Consider the following 19,936-nt stretch of genomic DNA (forward strand, 5'->3'; position numbering starts at 1 on the left):
AAATAACAGAATTCAATAACTTCCTTTTCAATAAACCATACACAGAAGTTATTTAGGAAAAAACTTCCCCATTTGATAAGAACTGCTGGAAAAACTGGAAAGGAATCTGGAATAAATAGGTTCAGACCAACGTTTTTAAATTACACAATCAATTAAAAATGGATATGCAACCTTAATATTAAAGATCTACCTTTCATAGTAATAACTAGATATATTCTTTTTTTGTTTTGTTTTGTTTTTTGGAGGGCAAGGCTGGTTAAGTGACTTGCCCAAGGTCACATGGCTAGTTTTTATGTTAGTCTGAGACCGGATTTGAACTCAGGTCCTCCTGACTCCAGGGCTGGTGTTCTATTCACTGCCCCACTGAATCACCCCTATAATTAGATATATTCTTAACCAAATAAAGGATAGAAGCAATTAAAAAATTTAAAAGAGATAATTCTGATTACATGAAATTCAAAGGCTTCTTACACCTAGGAAAAGAAGGTAAAAAACACAATGGGAAAATTCATTTGCCACAAATTTATTAGATGAGAGTTTATCATATATATATGTATATGTATGTTTGTATGTAGTGTGTGTATATATGTATATGTATGTGTATATGTGCATGTACATAGTACATACAAACACACATATGAAAAACTAAAATACAAGACCAAAAGCTATTCTCGGATAAATAAATGGTTGGAGGATATGAAAAAGTAGTTCTCAAAAGAAATGCAAACTATTAACAATATCTGAAAGACTGCATTAAATCACTAAAAGTTTTAAAAATGCAAATCAAAATAACCCATAGATTTCACCTTATCCCTAGAAACTGGCAAGGATGATAAAAGATAGCAACAGTCAAGTCTGGAAAGGGGTCTGGAATGATAGATGCACTAATACACTATTGGAGATCTAAGCATTCTGAAAAGCAATATAGAATTATGTGAATAAAGAGACTAAAATATTCATACTATTTGACAGAAATTCTACAAAGGGAAGGGAATAAACATTTTACATAGAGCCTATTATGTGCCAGGAACTGTGCTTTTAACAAATATTATCACATTTGATTCTCCCAACAACCCTGTGAAGTGGATGCTATCATTATCTTAATTTTATAAATGGGAAAACTGAAAGCAAACAGAGGTTAAGTGACTTTTGTCTAGGGTCACACAGCTAGTATGTATCTGAAGTCAAATCTGAACTAAGGTCTTTTCTTCCTGACTCCGGGTCCAGACTCTATCTACTATGCCACAACTGCTTCTGCTAGGCATGTACCCCAAATAAAACACTGATAAAAATGAAGTCTCAAATAAAAACAAAATATTTATAGCAGTGCTTTCTGGGGTAGAAAAGAACTGGAAACAAAGTAAATGTAACTGTTATATGTGAAGGTAATGGAATATTCGGTGTGGTAAGAAATTATAAATGTGATAAATACAGAAAAGCATGGCAAGACTTCTATCAATGAATGCAAAGTAAACAGGGTCAAACAATAAATATAATACTAAAAAGAAACAATACCATGAAGTAACTGAAGATGATTACAAAATTACAAAGAATAAAGAAGAGATGTGAGAAAACATCTCCCCAAAGAAGAGATATGAGAAAATGTCTCTCCTCCCCTTATCTCTGCTTCTGAAGAAGTGGAGAATTCCCAGGGGATAAAATATTAAAAAGATTGTCAGACTTTGTTTTGACGTATTGAGCAATTTTACTGATTTTTTTTTTCTCCTCTTGTTCCTTTTCTTTCTTATAAGTTCTTTTTTTTAAAGGAGATGGATGTCTGAACAAGAGTGGGATATATATACAGAGAGAAATGTAGGCACTGAAAAAACAAAGGTTATTAATTAAAATTTAAATTGAAAAATATATTTTTGGAAAAATACGACAACAAAGCAAAACGATTAGAACATTTGTATTTTAACAGAAAGCATTACAATTAAAACTGAAGAGGGGGCAACTAGGTGGCGCAGGAAATAGAATGCCAGCCCTGTACTCAGGAAGACTTGAGTTCAAATTTGGCCCAGACACTTAACACTTACTAGCCATGTGACCTTGAACAAGTCACTTAACCCAAATTGCCCTGCCTTCCCCCCTCCAAAAAAAACCAAAAACAATTAAAACTGAAGATTAAGGAAAGTATCTGGGTATATTAGGTAACAGTTTAAAACTCATTTCATGAAAGAAATTATTAGACCAATACATCAACAGTTTTCAACTATAGGGTCTGAAATAGTTTATCTCTATTTTCTGAAAAGACCAATAAATTCACTCTCCTCATCATCAGACATCACTAAGATGTGTTATGCTACTGTCTCCTCCTTTCATCCCTGTCTTACATGAAGAGACTGGCCCTTCTACTTGCCAAGCAAATCCTTCTATATGCAGAAGAGATTTTATTTCATTCCATTCCATATTCTCTAGCATATTGCTCTATTATCCCCATTTTTTCACTTATCTTTAGTCTATTCTTTTCTAACTGGCTGCTTCCCTACTGCCTATAATATTCCCATGACTCATTAATCCTCAAAAAACCCTTAGCTGAGTCAACCATCTTCATAAGTCCTGTCATTTCTATCATCCTACAGCTCTCTCCTCCCTCTTCCCTTCCCCTCCCCTCCCTCTCCTCCCCTTCCCTTCTCCTCTCCTCTCCTTTCCTCTCACTCTCTTAACTCTGTATAGTCTGAATACCTTATCATGGAGGTAAAGATGTTCTCCTCAAAGTTACTAATGATCTCATAACTGTCAAATTGAATGGTCTTTTCTCAGTTCTCAACCATACTGACCTTGACATTGTGAATAACCTTCTTCCCCTTGATACTCTCTTCTCTCTAGTGTTTTTGGGACATTACTGTTCTCCTGGTTCTCCTCCTGCCTATGTGACCACTCCTTTTCAGTGTCCTTTGCTGCATCTTAATCAGGTCACACTTTGCTAACTGCTAAACTCATCATATCCAAAACTGAAGTCACTATTTTTATTCCATATCTTACCTTCTTGCTACCTTCCCTATTACTAAAAGGTAGCACCATCCTTCCAATCACTCGGGCACATAAGCCAGGTGTTATTCTCAATTTCTTCACCCTGTATCAGTGATGAAATCCTGTTGTTTCTGTCTTATCTCATATCTCTCTCTCATACATCTCACATATATGCCACCTTCTCTCTCCTGAAACTGCCACCCTAGCACAAGTCATCACCTCACATCTGGACTACTGCAATAACCTGCTGGTTGGTTTCCTTACCTCAAGTCTCTCTCCACTCTAGTCTATCCTCCACTCAGTTGTCAAAATGAACTTCCTAAAGCACAGGTCTGATCAAGTCACTTCTCTACTCAATAAACTGAGGTGGTTCCTTATTATCTCCAGGTTCAAATAAAAAATTATTTGCCTTTTAAAGCCTTTCATAACCTGGCTCCTTCTTGTCTTTCCTGTATTCCTATACTTTATATCCCACCCCTTACCCCTACCAACATACTTTGTAATCCAGTGATACTTGGCCTCCTTGCTGTTCCTCACACATGACATTCCCATCTCTCAATTCAGAGTACTTTCAGTAGCTGTCCCTCTCCTGCATCAAGAACTAGCTACTTATCTCTACCTCCCAGCTTCTTTGGTTTCCTTGAAATTTCACCTAAAGTCCTACTTTCTGCGAGAAGTTTTTCCTGCTCCTCCTTAATCTTATCCTCTAAATCTTTTTTGGATATAGTTGTTTATATGTTGTCTCCTCCCTTAGACTGTGAGTTCCCTGAGAGCAGGGGCTATTTGCTATTTGTTACTTTTTGCATCTCTAGCACTACATACAGTACCTCAAACTTACTAAGTGCTTCATAAATGACAGTTGACTGACAAAAGTTTATATGACTTATTTGTGGATAGAAATAACTATAATTTATAATTATTACTTCACATAAAATTTTAGGAAATAAAATGTGGGAAACTTGCTGAGAGGATTCTGAGAAGATGGCAAAGTAGGTCAGAAAACTTTCAGCTCTCCAAATTTCCTCCACAAAAAGAGACAGAACATCACTTCAGAGGAAATGCAGAGCAGAGGAAGTAAACAAAAGCTGGGGTAAAATAGTTGTCTTCCTAAGACAATTTAAGAAGACTCCAGGAAAGACTCAACCAGGGGCAGAGGTTGAATGAAGAGCAAACACTTCCAGGTTCTGCAGAATCAACAAACAAGCCCTGGGGGCAGCTAAACTGAGAAGCAGCCCCAGCCTCAGAAACTTTATCTGGCAGACAGCATGAAGATTTGAAGGTTGAGTAGAAGACCTTCTACTGTCAAGGGACGCCAAGCACAGCTGTGCTGACCAGATGTTTCCAGGCTGTAGCTGTGGGGGAGGTGTTAGCATTCACCTGATGAGTGCAATAGCAGAGGGGCAGGGACCCTGATGGCTGTAAGCACTTGCAAGAGAGTAGAGCCTCTTCTTTCAGTACCAAGGTAGAGGACAGTGTAGTTTACAGCCACCTGAGAGACCACAGGGTGCAAGATCATTTGCAGGACAGCATGGCTGGGGGCCCTAAGAGTGGAGAGGAGAACTCAAGGTTGGGCCCTAGGATAGATCTCATAAAATAACAGTAAGAAGGAGCTGAGATTTGGGGAATCGTTCCCCATACTTTGGGACTAGAACTTAATTACACTATTAGCTGCTAAATAAATAAATGAATGAATGAATGAATAAAAATGAGTAAGCAAAGAGAAAGAATCCAACCATGGATAGCTACTATGGGGATAGAGAAGATATGGATTCATATTCAGAGTAAGATAATGGAGCTAAAGAAAAGCCATTCCTTTTCCAATGAGAAACATGAAATGGTCCCAAGCACAAAAAGAGTTTTTGGGAGAATTTAAAAAGGACTTTGAAGAAAATTAGAAAAAATGATAAGAACAATCCAATAAAATTATGAAAAGAAAGTCAACCAACTTGAAGTAAAGAATCAAAAACTTTAGAATCGGACAAGAGGAAAGCTAATGATATTCGAAGACACCAAGAAATAATAAAACAAAATAAAAAGAAGGAAAAAATAGAAGAGAATGTGAAACATATCACCAGAAAAACAACTAATTAGAAGAACTAACTAGGGAGAAATAATATGAGAATAGTTGGACTATCTACAAATTATGATTAAAAAAAGAATGTTGATACAATATTGTAAGAAAGAAATTATCAAAGAAAACTGCCCTTAAGTTCTGGAACTAGAAGGAAAAGCAGAAATAGAAAAAATCCACCAATCACCACCTGAAAGAGGTCCTGGGAGGAAAACTTACAGGAATATCAAAGTCAAGTTTTGAAGCTCCCAGGTTAAAGAGAAAATATTGGAAACAACAAGAAAGAAAAAAACTACTTAAATATCATGGAGCTACCATGTTTCCCCGATAATAAGACCTATCGAAAATAAGCCCTCCCCTTACTGTGTAAGATTCCTCTAAAATAAGCCTTCCCCCGAAAATAAGCCCTATTGAGATTGCTACTGCAGTGAAGGTGATCCCCTGCGCTACACGCTACATTATGGTACCCTCTGTATGCACCGCCCCCCCCCCCCTGAAATGCACGCCACGCTCCGAGCTGCATCCAATCAGAGCTGCAACAGTGAGCGTGTCATCCTGTTCTTTATTGAATTCATTATTGAATAAAGGTACATTTTTTTGTTCACATTTACCTGTTTATTAAAATTGCTGTCAATGTTCATTAAAATAAGCCCTCCCCTGAAAATAAGCCCTCTGGTGTTTTTCTGTCCAAAAAATTAATAAGACAGTGTCTTATTATCGGGGAAACACGGTATGCTAAGGATTACACAAGACCTCGGGCTAGAAAGTTGAAGAAACATAGGTCTTGGAATACTATATTTTGTAGAGCAAAACAGCTAGAATTATGACCAAGTGTAAAGTTAAATATAATCCTGAATAAAAAAAAATGGGAATTTAATGAACTGAAAGACTTTCAGGTATCTGTAACAAAAACAGCAGAACTTAAGGAAAAATTCGACATGTAATATCCAGGAAAAATATAAGCTAAACATTAAAGATCAATTATAAGAACTTAAGGAAAAATTCGACATGTAATATTCAGGAAAAATATAAGCTAAACATTAAAGATCAATTATAAGGGAATCAATATGGTCAAATTATTTACTTCTTATATGTGAAAATATTATCAGTACTCTTACGACTGTCATTATTTGGTTAGTTTAAAAGACTTGGGCTGAGCTGAGTATGATTAGGTGATTTAAAAAAATAAAACCATGTAGGGAGAGATAAAAATGCGTAATTGTCTCATGTAAATGAGGCATAAAAGGAAAAACTGATACAGAAGAAGATAGTAGGAAGGAGGATAGGTAGTGCTAGAACCTTACTCTCATTGGGGGTTGGGTAAAAGAGGCAACAACCTATATATCTAGAGGGGTATAAAAGTCTTCTAAATTCATAAAGAAATAAGAGGGCAAGGGTAAAAGGTTGGGGTAGAGGATTAGGGAGAGACTCGTGGAGATGTGGGTAGATTAAGGAAAAGGAGGGTAAGGTAGCAGGGGAGTAATAAAGGATAGGATAAATAGGATGAGGAAAATACACAAGAAGTAATCACAGCTTAAAATGTGAACGAGATGAATTTACCCACAAAATAGAAACTAACAGTTAATTAAAAATTTGAAATCACCAATATGTTGCTTTCAGGAAACACTAAAAAAAGAGATGCACACAAAGACAAAATAAAGGGCAGTAACAGAATTTATGAAGTAAAAAAAAGAAACCAACAAAACAGGTGTAGTAATCATAATCTCAGACAAAGTTAAAGCCAAAATAGATTTAATCAAAAGAGTAAAGTAGGGAAACTATACTATGTGTCAGTAATATTATTCTATATTGCTCTAGACCATTTAAAATAATCAGACAGTATAAAATACCTGAGATTACACCTGCCAAAACATACATAAGAAATATACAAATAAAGTCAGGTCTAAATAACTGAAGTAATATTTATTGTTCATGGGTAGGTAAAACCAATAAAGAAAAAAATGACAATTTTACCTAACTAGTCTATTTATTCAATGTCATCCCAATTAAATTACAAAAAAATTATCTGAGTTAGAAAAAATAATTAAAAAGTTCAGGAACTTCAAAGAAACCAGGGGAAAAAGATGTGAAAGAAACAGATTCAGTTATATCAGACCTTAAGCTACATTATAAGACAAAAGTATTATTGAAGTATAAAATGATTAATTTTTATTATTTTAAATTAACATTTTCTTACATAAATAAAAACTATGTAGCCGAGAATAGAAGGAATGCAGAAAATTGGGGGGAAACTTTTATAGACAATCTCTCAGACTGGATGTGATTAGGCTGGGATATTGTTGTAGTATAAAAAATGATAAGCTGGTTGATTTAGAAAAACATCAAAAGACAGACTGATGAAGGCAGATGCTATGCACCTTTGGAGAAAGAGATGATAAATGAAAATAAGTATAGTACAGACTTACATACATCTGTATGAGGTTATATGCATATTTATACATATCTATGTATCTGTATATATATCCCCCCTTTAATTGTAGCCTTCTTTAGAGCAAGAGACAGGAGAATGGGGAGGGGGGAATAAAGTAAAAAGTACACAGAAGAAAACAAAAGAAAACCTACAAGGAATTAAAGAAAAGCTGAGCAGCTTTGAAATAATGTGGAATATTTGTTATATAAGTTTTCTTGAAATGGAAATTTATTGTTTTACACTGAACCCTCTCTCATGTTCTGCTGCATACATAGGAGTGTTTATTTTTTCTTTTCTCATTTTGTATTTAAATCTAAAATAAATTTTAAAAACTTACCAAAAGAAGGAAATAAAATGTGGCAATGTCCTGGTAATACTGACAATGACACTCATATCCTGACTGAGCATTTTTACAGACTATACCCCATGCTTAGAATTCATTCCTTATTTTTTGCTCTTATATTCTTTCAAGTTTCAGCTAAAGACCCACTTTCTATAAAAAGCCTTCCCCAAAGCCCTTCAATGCTAGTGCCTTCACTGAGATTATCTGGATTTATCTCATATAAATACATAATTGTTTGCATACTATCTCCCTCTCACCCCCACCCCCATTAGACTATAAGCACCTTGAAAGCAGGGACTATTTTTGCTTTTCTTTAAATTCCCACACCTTGGCACAGTGCCTGGCACATAATAGGCTCTAAATAAATGATTGCTAATTTATTCTAATATAACTTCTTGTCTTGTGGGATCACTAAGTCCTGTTTTATCCATTCTATTATCTTGGGAATATATTATTTGGGTAAAGTTTTCTACTTTCTGTTCTAACCTATTTTTCCTTCTAAAACTTACTTCATTTAAAAAAATCTTGTGCTTCATTTCTTTTACCCATTCTCATAGTCTCTGTGGTCAAGTCATAGCCATTTTCCCCCCTCAAATGGTTTACTAGAGTTATTCTCATTTGGGGTGGGGTTCTCTTTTGGACTTTTCATAATCTAGGGTATTTCTTAATAGTTATTAGCATTTTCTTCTGCTTACTCATAATTTCAACTTCTAATCAAAACTGGTTTGGAATTTTGTATTCAGGCCAATATCCTCCAGTACTCTTGGTTGGGTTGAAAAGCTTTTTTTGGTCCTGTCTCCCCCCCATAGGGTCTGGATACAAATGCTGATCTGGACAGGATAGCCACTATTAGGCCTCATTCTCTCCTATGATCTCTGGATTCAGTCTTGGTCTCTTGGTGATTCACTGAGATTCCTGGAGTTGGGCAGTCTCTTTCTCCTGACCTTTTGCACAATACTCAATTGGGGATTGGTTTCAATGTCATATGTCACCCTAATAGGTCCAATGGGTGCTGGAGCTCATATTGGTCTCAGGCTTGTAGCTCAGCCCAATCAGTGCTGGAACCCAGGTAGCCCTGAACTCTAAAAGGTTTTCCATATCTGAGGAATGTACACCTAGGACCTGTCTCCCTATAAAGTGTCCTATTGTGACTAATTCTATCTCACACTTATGTTTTATTTGGCTTCTGACTGGGCTGAGATATGGTTTCACCCTTTATTTAATTCAACAAGCCTCTGATAAGTATTTAATATGTACCAGGCATTGTACTAGATGAAGAAAATACAAAGACAAAGATGAAACAATCTCTAACCTCAAGTAGTCTGCATTCTACATGAGGAAACAATGTGTATACAGATAATGTAAATACAAACTAAGTAAAAGTAATTTCTGTTGAGGGCAGAACACTAACAAAGGCTCTGTTGTGACTTCAGTGTCATTTGAACTGAGCTTCAAGGAATTAGGTAAAAAGTTGAGGTAAGGAGTGAGAAGATTTCAGGTATGATGGACAGCCTGTACAAAGGTAGAGAGGCAGAAAATGGAACAGTTAAGAGGAAATGGCAAGTAGACCAACGTGGCTAGAACATACCTCAGGTGATTTGATTTGGCTGTTTTATAAGGTAATATTGCTCATAATTTTACATTAACCTACTTAGTAAGTTCATAAAAATTAGTTTATACTCTAAACCAATATTTAGCTTTTGGTTGCCCTTATCTATCTCTGGATAGAAAAGAAGCTAAATGTTTGCTGACTAAGGTACTTTCTATGTTCTTTTTGTCGCTTCTTTATGGTGACTAGTTTATATTAGTCAAAATTCCTAAGAAAATGATGACTTGTGTCAGAAAGATCTGAGTTCAAATTTTACTCAGGCATTTATAAGCTGTGTAACTCTGGGCAAGTCACTTAAACTGTCTGCCTCAGTTTCTTCATCTGTAAAATAGGGATAATAATAGCACCTATCTTCCTGGGTTGTTTCGAGAATCAAGTGAGATATTCATCACTTAGCACAGTGCCTGGTACAGAGTAACATTCTTAATAAATGCTTGTTTCCTTCCTTCATCTGTTCTTCTATCCATTTCCTGTTTTTCAGTATCAACAACTCATTTAAATAGTTAAGGCGAAGTTACCACAATTGTATTCAATATATTTTCAGGTTTATTTTTTTCCCTCAATTGTTATTGATTTTAGCTTCTGCTTTAATAAGCTGACAGTTTGGCTGGACACAGAAAGATGATGAAGAAAGGTATTCCATGTTATTTACCAGTTGTTTCATGTCTTTTAAAACACAGACAAAATGCATTTTTTGGATACCATTTGGAGATCACCATATTAGATTCTTCTAGCTTCCTTTTTAAAGTATTCATTATATTCAAATTTGATGTTTCTCTGTGGTCCACAAATATCTGACTTCTTTTATTTTTTTATCCTGAGACATATTTTCCAACATTTAGCTACAGATTCTTTTTGTCATCTACCTTCATTTATATTGGGAATATCAATGTTTCTTCTGAAGTTCTGTTCCTTCTGAAGTTGCTGGACAAGGATCTCAGAGCACCAATAATTATAGCCGTTCTTCACCCTTCCTTTTTGAAGATCAATGACATCACAGAGTGATGTCTTGACTTGCTTGTGAGTTGAATTCAAGTGAAGCAGAGTTGCATAAAGTCTTCAGCCTCACTCTCTCTTCCAGAGGCATCAAAGTCTAGTGGCTAGACAAAAGCCAGAGCAACTGGCAATGACCCAGGTTGTAGTCTTCAATGTCTGACCAAGCTCTGAGTGCTCCACATCATCTGTTTCATTTATCTTCATGGACGCTGGAACATATTGTTCGCATTCACTCATTCTGCCAGGGGAAGTCTTCATATGCTTGAGATAGACATCCCCTTACATCACCAACAGATTTCCAGCCTTGTCAGTTACCCTCAAGCCCATCTGTCAAGACAGCTTTTAACATGGTATGTCTGTTGAGCATGCTACCGCTTCTTGGAACCATAAGTGAAAGTTGAGGGACAGGTGGATACCAAAGGTGGATGAGCAGCCCTGAAAAGGGTTTGGCAAACCCTCAAACTAGAGATGCTAGTCCTCTCCATACAAACCATATAACCACCAATAACTTCAGTAGTATTTACAGAAGATGTAAAAGCAACATGATTCTTGGTACTCTCTAACAATTTTTCTGTCACCAGCACAATATAAGTTGAGAAGGACTGTATAGGACTGAAGGCTATTTGGAGCTTATTTTTATTACATCTTATTTGTTTGTTTCATAGGTCTTCAAGAGAAAAAAAAATTCCCACCAATAGCCAGGCTATAAACAATAAGCCTCTTCACACTAAGCTAGTCCTTAAAAAAGCAGAAATTTTATGTTGTTAGGGCCACATTCAAAGTTTTCTCAGCAGAACTTGCACTTTGCTACCATAGCCTTTGAGAACAGTCATCTGCACTCTACTATGAAGTTTCAAAAGATTTTACTTTTAGTCATTCGGTCATTTTTGACCCTATGGTTTTCATGATTCCATGGACCATCGCACACCAGGCCCTATTATCCTCCACTATCTCCTGAAGTCTTTCCAAGTTCATGTTCATTGCTTCCTTGACACTATCTCACCCTCTGTCATCCCTTTCTCCTTCAGCCTTCAATCTTTCCCCAAAAGTTTTATCAGAAGACATAAAAGTCAAATAAGCAAGATGGGTGTACCTCCAGGAAAGTACTGGTAATGCTACCACAATTCCAACTTATACCTCTTGTTCTACATGCAGAAAAAAAGCAAAGAGGGGCTTAGGAAAAGGGAATAAGCATTTACATAGCACTTACTATATTCCAGCCACTGTGCTAAGCACTCCATAAATATTGTCTCATTTAATCCTCATAACAACCCTGAGGTAGGTGCTATTATTATCCCCATTTTACAGATGAGGAGACTGAAACAGACAGTGATTAAGTGATTTGTCCAGGGTCACACAGTTAATAAATGAGTGAGGTTACATTTGAACTCAGGTCCTCCTGATTCTAGGCCCAGCCCTCCCAGCACTTGGGAGACTGGTCTGTGCAGCAAATGCCTGTTGATAAACCACAAGATTATAAAATATTTATATTTATGTGTATATATGTAATATATAATCTATATAATTAAATTGAAGTTCACACAAAATATCTGAAATGTTTTTAATAGAAAAAAATTCTTTCTTCATGGAATTGGGATCTTTATAGAACAAAATTAAACAAATCTAGAGTTTTCAAAGTTTTAATTCTCAAAGTAATTTAAGATTACTGCCATATTCAGCCAGCTGAAGGAGTACTCTCAGAAGATCATTAACTCTTTCAAATCTCCACTGAAATAAACTCAAACAAATTATAACAATAGTCAACTCTAAAAACAATATTTCTACTACTTCCAACAGTAACATTCAACATTTGGCTAGCATCCAAACATAAGAAGAAATGCACGAGAATACAATTAGCCAAGAAAAGAAAAGAACTCTATTGAGGAGATAAAAAAGTATGTTAATTTTAGACTAGAACAATGATGGCTTCTTATACATCACAAATTCAGAAGATCTCTTTGTCACCAAAATAAAGTGGAGAGGAATAAAAAGCTTTCCAAACTAAGTGCTACAACTACTCGACAAGTCTACTACAATAACCTTCAATTTCCTTATTAAATATTAATCAAAAATTGAATATAGACCTTAAACTAAGGACTTTCCAAAGACATATATAATTGTTTCTGGTAACTATGCAACTCTGACCAAAAACAGAAATTAAGCAGTTAAAGAGTCCGCCAATAGTTCAGTTGTTTGAAACTATAAAACAAAATACAAAAAAAAAAAAGGCGAAAAAAGGATTTAAATAAATACACACAGCTGACAAGTCAAATGAAACAAATTGGTGAACTTTTAATGCCAGTTCTGTTCAAGCCTGAATGTTAACAGTGTTCTGAATATGATGAATAATACTGCTGTTCACAAGCCAACAGTATACTGCTGGCTTACAGGCTGAATTCTCTCTTCTCACCTTTTAGACTTAATACATTAAAGTCTTCTGCTGAAGGAGGTATTTATGTAAATGATAATCTTTTGACAATGGTCCACTGAAATCACATGTGCCTTTACTTTGTAGCTACATTTTTCAAAAGGAGAGTAGATAAAAGAATTTTAGAAGAGATTTCACTCTTTGAATAAGTATTGATTTAAATATCCAATATTATGTATCTCAGGAATTAAAGATATTTGTAGCAAAAGCACTATAACATCTTAGGTATCAACAAGGTAGGAATTTTAATGTAATATCATTTTTATAATACCAACAGAAAAATACTTCATAGTGCTACCTTCTAAATAACTTTAAAATATTGTGCCTATAAATGATAGTTTACTAGAGGCCTGCATTTCATCCTTGGCCAAAGTATATGTGTTTGTGTGTATATATGTGTATGTGTGTATGTATGTATGTATAAATATATGCACACACATACAGACATACACATTCATGTAATTTTCATTTGAAATGTGTTTTTAAAACTTCTTTTGAGAAAATTTGTATTCCTACTACTTTATCTAAGACAGTTGCCCAGACACTTCATATGTAAAAACAAGATTCACTTTAAATACTGTAACAGAAGCCTCTCAACAAGGCAAAATCTAAAATACTACTTTCTAATTCTAGTACTTTCTGTTGAGTTGTAATTTTTTTTTTTTGCTTTTTGGAGGGAAATGGGGGTTAAGTAACTTACCCAAGGGTATAAGGCTAGTTTGGTTTTTTTTGTGTTAAGTGGCTGAGGCCGGATCCGAATTCAGGTCCTCCTGACTCCAGTGCCAATGCTTTACTCACTGTGCCACTTAGCTGCCCCTGAGTAGTAAATTTTTACCCCAAATAACTGGCAGCTTTGGATTTATCAAACATTGACATAGAGTTAAATGAACAGAAGCAGGAGAACAATTTAGGCAATAATAAAATTGCAAAAAGGAACAATTTTAAAGGACTTCAGATTTCTAACCAATTCATTGCTCAACCATGATCCCAGAGTATCAACGATAAAGAATGCTATTCACTTTCTCACAGAGAGTTGATGGTCTCAGTATGTACAATACAGTCTGACAGAATTAGGTATAGATTATCACCACATTGGAAGTACCAAGATATGTGCCCAATGTATACATAGCTAAAATATAGAAGGTATCATTATAAACAAATTAGAGAAGCATGGAAGAAAAATCTTTCAGATCTATGGATAAGAAAAGCATTAATAACCAAAGGAGGGATAAAGAAATCACAGAAGATAGATCAATTTTGATTACAGAAAATCTTAAAATTTTTTGTAAAACAAAATCAAAAGAGCTAAAATTAGGAGGAAAAATTAACTGGGAAAAAATATTTGTAGCACGTTTCTCTAAGATTTCAATTCCAAGATATAAAAGGAAATGACTAAATTTACAAGAATAAAAGCCATTCCCAACTGTCAAATGGTCAAAGCATATGAACACAAGTTTTCTTGAGGAAAATGATGTCCCACTTCATACCAATGATATCATCAAAACTGACAAAAGAAAATAATAAATGTTGTAGGGGTTGCAGGAAAATAGTCACATTAGTGTATTGTTGGTTGAAATGGGACTAACAAGAGGAGGGTATTCATCAATTGGGTAATAACTGAACAAATTACAATATATGTATGTAACAGAATTATTATTGTGCCATAATATATAATAGGTACAGTTTCTAAAAAATCTTGGAAGATCTGCATGACTTTACAATATATAATTAGATGTTAAATTGTGGTATAGATCACAAGTACCTTAGGAGTTCAAGAAAAAAAAAATACAAGGGGGTAAGAATAGTCAAGTATCGCAGGGGAGTTGACACCTAAGCAACGTCTTAAAGGCTGAAGGGGGTCTTAATGGATGGAGAAAAGAGTTATACAAGTTGCCCTGATCTATTTTCTCAGTATCATAAATCTTGACCATTTCAATGAAGATAAAGTTTCTTAAGTATGTAGTTATCAAAAGATATAGATAATAAGTATTTTTGACAGAACCATTAGAATATAAATTTATTGAGGGCAAGAACTGCTTCATTTTTTTGTCTTCAGATTCTCAGAATGAAGTACAATGCCTTGGAGAGCAAGCACTTAATGTGTTGAGTTAAATACATTTTTTTTAACTTTACCACATTTAACCGTATATTAATTCAACCAACATGTGTGTGGAAGAACTAAAAACACTCTATTTATGTTTGGAAAGGACAATAAAAGTGGTAATGGCTTTAAATTTAAATCATTTCTTAAAGCACTTTTGGTATTCACTATCTCTCTTGTTCCTAATAAATCTTAAGAGGTAGACTATAATGATGGCTTCAATCATCACCTCTATGAAAAGATCTCCCCACATTTATATTTCTAGTCCTAAACCCTCAGCCAACCTCCAAATGCCCACAGGCCATATCTACTTGTTTATTAACATTCCACAAACTAAACTTGTTCTTTCTAAAATCTATTGATCCTTCTAACCTCTCTATTTCTGACACTGGCACCACCTCCTATGTTCAATCAGTGGCCAGGTCTTACCAATTTCACCTCTGCAGTATTTCTTGGACATCATTTCTTATGGCCACCACATTAGTTAGTATGGACCTTCATTTTCACCCACTTGGCCTACTACAATGAAGTAATCTTCCTGCCTCAACTCATGCTTCCTAAAAGTAAAAGGGCCTATTACAAGTCAGACAGAAGGGAAATGGCCAGAATAAAAAGGGGGGGGAATCCCTACTATGTGAAGACCCTCAGTACTTGAGTCTGTTCAGTAGAATAAATGGACAGATTTAGGGAAATGAGAAACTAAAGGTCAACAAAGACCCAGCTCCTATCCCACATCCCCAATATATAAAATTACCTTGTCAGTCACCACAAGCAAGGTTTTCTCTTCCTTTATTCTTTTACATTAATATTTGAAAGAGCTATGGTGTTGGCAACGTGGGGAATTTTTGGTGTGGCAGCTTCTTGCACCAACAGATATTTCAAACCATCTCTGTCTTGGGAGAGAAATCTTGGGAGGGACTAGCATTTAAGGGAGTTATTCAGAATCATAGAGTTAGAGAGTGACCCAGGCAATTGATTCTGAGCTGGGCTCTTCCTACATTCTGCTGCACTATCTCTATACCTTCTCATGAGCTTCATATTTCTAAATTATGCATCCTGTTTCACCCTGTGACTAACAGTTCCATAAAACTTCTTAGATGCCGGCAAGCAACAGATATTAATTTATTTGTATCTAATTTGTACATTATATCTGGATCATTCTGTGTGCATTTATCATTGTTTGGGCAAGTACATTAAATCTGTATGATTCAATTACCAAGTGAAGGATGAGAATTCCTTTAATGGTTTCCAGTGGTGGTAACAAACTAACATTTATATAGCACTTTATGTAAAGCTTGCAAAAGGCTTTACATTATTTAATAATGATAATAACAATAGAATTCATATAGCACTTTACAAATATATCTTATTTGATCCTCATGACAACCATTCTAAGTAGGTGCTATTACTATCCTCATTTTACAAATAAGGAAACTGAGGAAGGCAGAGGTTAAGTGACTTGCCCCAAGTCACATAGCTATTAAGTGTCTGTAGCAGACACTGATTCCACATCCACTACCTGTGGTCTTAGAAAAAAGATTTGCAAAATACTTTACATATGATTTCATTTGATCCTCCCACTGAAGCTTTGTTACATCTCTGTGAAGCAGATGCTATAGGTTTTTTTTAAACTTAAATAGAAAATGAGAAAAGAAAAAAAATTGCCAAGTACACCACAGACCATAAGAGAGGATAGAATATAAAACAATAAATTTCCATTTCAAGAAAGCCTATATAATAAATACTAAAAATTGTTTTCAAAGCTGCCCAGCTTTTCTGTGCTTCCTTGTTGGTTTTCTTTTGTTCTCTGCTATGCACTTCTTACTTTATTCCCCTCCCTCCCCCCACCAATCTAAAGAAGGCTATAATTAAACATGGATATGTATCCATATACATAGATCTCTATAAACATATATATATATATATGTATATATAAACACTAATAGACATACATCTATCTATATCTATATATGAACATACTATGCTTATTTCCACTTGTCACCTGCTTCTCTGAAGGTGTATAGCACCTTCCTTCATATATCCAAGTTTTTCTAAATCAATCTGCTCATCATTTCATACAGCAATATTCCAACCCAATCACATCCTATCTGAGAGATTGTCTAGATACTATAGGTATTAAGTGAGGCTCAGAGAAATTAAATGACTTGGTTATGGTCAAATAACTAGCATGTATCACAGACTGGATTTGAATCTGTCTTTAAAACTAAAAGAATAGAATTCCTTTGCTACTAAGCACTGGTTCATAAAGGTAATGGCAAAAAGAAGTTTAAAGAGGGTTTGGTAAATGTTTTCAAATGGACCCTGGGAGGCTGAGGCCTGAATAACCTCAAAAGGTCTAATTTCCAGCTCTAAATCCTAAGACCCTATGATTCAAACACAAGATCTGTGGTTGTTCAAGTAGAATTATAGGGATAACCAAGAAGCTTGCACTTAAATAAACCAAGTATTCTAGAAAGGTCTAACTATTATTATAAATGATCTACAGTGCTGGGGTTGCACTAAGCACAAAAAAACTCACTTAATAGTAAATGAGCTCTTTATGAAAGAAAATCCAAAGATATTAGCAAGTCTTTGCCAGAGAAAAGTCTCAACATAAATATGACTATAAGTGTAAACAAATTCTAAAAATCCTAAAAGCACACTTACAAATGTCTACCCTTAAAATACACCAAAATAATTTTTAAGATATAAATCCTAATCACTTAATAAATGTTAATAAGCTATACTATTCAATATAAAGTATTGGTAAGCTATATATTTAAATATGTAATGACATTGAACATTCAAATTGGTTTCTTGATTTGGAAGGAAAATTCTGCAAGTATTTAATTTATTGGAATTCTGTGATGACTATTTTAAGGCTGGCTAGTAAGGAAAAATGATCCAAAACCAAAAAACATTGGTCGTGTCCAACTAAAATAACAAATATTTGAATGATATATATATTTTTTTTTACTAGAAAGCCACTACTCTAAAATAATTTTTTTATGTCTCTGAAGGCTTATTGCAAGACAGGACCTGATCTTTTTGAGCAGGTTAGACTCCCAAACATAATATTTAGAAACATGATTTATGCTCAGTTCTTCATTTAAAGAATAAAATATTATCATTATGTGAGTATGCTGATAGCCAGAAAAAAATTTATATATATATATTTCAATGAGTCATCTTAAAACATGATTTTTTTCCCATTATGGAACACTGAAAACTCTCACTAAAAAGGACTGAGGCAGATTTAATTTTACTTTTCCTTTTTTAAATACCAAAATAACAGTCACAAATCACATGTATGCTGTCCTTCAAAAGCTGAAAAATTATGCATTTGCTACTGTTCTAAGTATTTCTTAATTTTTAAAAATGCTTTTAAGAACCAGCTTATTAAGTTACACAAGAAAACATCTCATTCCTTTTCAGTCAAGTCACACTTTACATTTCAGGGTCCAATTTGTCCTCTCTGCAATGAATGCATCCTCCAAACAGATGCCAGAGTAATACTCCTTTAAAAAAGTATTGATGCCTATTATTGATAGGTCATGTTTCCCCACTGCCCTGCCAAACAAGAATTATAACAAAGATTAAAAAGAGGGGGGAAAAGCAGTTCAGAAGACTATCACATCAACCACGCCAGACAGTCTAAGTATTATTACATACCCCGAGTCTCCTACCTCTCCATAAAGGGAAGAGGCACATTTTCTCCACTTTTCTCAAGGCTGAACATGGCTATTATAGTTGTTTAACTTTCAGTCCTCCCTTTTTTTGTTTTGCTTGGGTTTCAGTGTAAAGAAATTTCCCCTATGAATGTGTATCAGCTAACCACTCCTCAACTTTATATTCTTAGAGAACTGTCAGGGGACATTGAGAGATTAAGAAACTCGCTAGTATCACACTGTTGATATGTCAGAGGGAGAATTTGGACCCAGGTCTTCCTTACTCCAAGGCCAGCTTTGTATCCAACTACACCACAACACTAGCTCTCTTTTATGTTTCATTTTCTGATTCTGTTTGTCCTGCTAGAGTGATGATGGAGGCTGTTTTCCTGTCTCTGCTTATTTATCTAGGCTTTAGTTCAGACAAGTGTTTCCACACTTCTCTACAAAGTGATGTTCTTAAAGCACAGGTCTGACCTTGATACAAGAAGCTCTGGTGGCTCCTCTGTCTCTAAGATAAAAGAAGAACTACAGTATTTCATAATGCATATGGTATGTATTGAAGTCCTCCACCATCTGGCTCCAGGCTCCTTTTCCAGGCTTAGGGGCAATTTCTGCACTCACTCTATGATCCAGACAAACCGGCCTCTTCACATTTCCATGCACATGACACTCCATCTCCCATCTCTGTGCCTCTGTACAGCCTGCACCTTGTGCCTCCAATGGACTCCCTTCTTGTCTCCACATCTTAGGATCCTGAGCTTCCTTTCAAACCTCAGTTCAAATATCACCTCCTACAAATTTGCTAGTGACTTACTCCTCGAAATTACTAGGTATCTATTTTGTACTTAATTTTCTATGTACATGCTGCTGCCCTAATAAAATGTAACTCCTTGAGATCAAAGATTGCTGCACTTTTTGTCTTTGGCACCTCAGGATCTAGTACAATGCCTGGCACAGAAGTGTGCACTTAATAACTGCTGGTTGAGAACAATAATATTTATAAAGCACTTAGCTTAGTGCCTGGCACCAAGTAGGCCCTATATAGTGTTTGCTCTCTTCCTTTCCCCCTTGAATGAATCAAATGCCAAAAATATACCACTCAGCTTAATCACTTACTTTAGTCACTAGATGCAACTCAAAATGACAAAATTATTTCTCAAAATCAAATTCATCATTTCAGTTAAAGTCAGTGAGGATTTTTAAAAGAACATGCAACCCCCTCAAGGGAAATTCCAAATGAAAAAAATCCCAAAAAAGTTAAGAATCAATGCTAAATGTATAAACTGCCAAGGTGATTACTCTGAAGAATAAAG

The 19,936-nt window shown here is 35.2% G+C and overlaps 1 protein-coding gene across 8 annotated transcripts in view; it reads right to left on the reverse strand.

The window, feature by feature from the left end:
- KIDINS220 (kinase D interacting substrate 220) overlaps positions 1 to 19,936 on the reverse strand; it is a 183,598-nt gene that overhangs the window by 58,525 nt on the left and 105,137 nt on the right. The window lies entirely within an intron of this gene.

This window comes from Petaurus breviceps, unplaced genomic scaffold (assembly GCF_028583685.1).
Source record: "Petaurus breviceps papuanus isolate PSGF00001 unplaced genomic scaffold, PetGlider_PUasm1.0 90644, whole genome shotgun sequence".
In the NCBI taxonomy this organism is placed as follows: domain Eukaryota; kingdom Metazoa; phylum Chordata; class Mammalia; order Diprotodontia; family Petauridae; genus Petaurus; species Petaurus breviceps.